We start from the raw sequence: 308 nt of genomic DNA, 5'->3' as shown, positions 1-308 counted from the left end.
ATGGAATTTTGGATTTTGAGGGGCGGAGTCCCGTAAGAAGTCCCTTCTATGGGAGTCATGGTCCTTGAATTTTTTCTGATTTTCTGGGGATGTTTCGGAGCAATCCGATCAAGTAGCCCGAAAACCCGATTTTTGTTAAATAAAATATTGGTTTTTAAAAATAGAAAAAAAAATAAAAATATTGAGAATAAATGTGGAAGTGACATGTGGCATAAAAAACCTTACTTTATATATATACTATTGATTGATTGATGTGTAGTTTGTTGAGATAAAAAATACTGAGTGCATAAGATCAAAAGTTTGTTGAG

Source organism: Medicago sativa, chromosome 3 (assembly GCF_051527215.1).
Source record: "Medicago sativa cultivar Bolivia chromosome 3, Bolivia_mono, whole genome shotgun sequence".
NCBI lineage: Eukaryota > Viridiplantae > Streptophyta > Magnoliopsida > Fabales > Fabaceae > Medicago > Medicago sativa.
The sequence above is the reverse complement of the archived record's forward strand: the minus strand, read 5'-3'. Positions refer to the sequence as shown.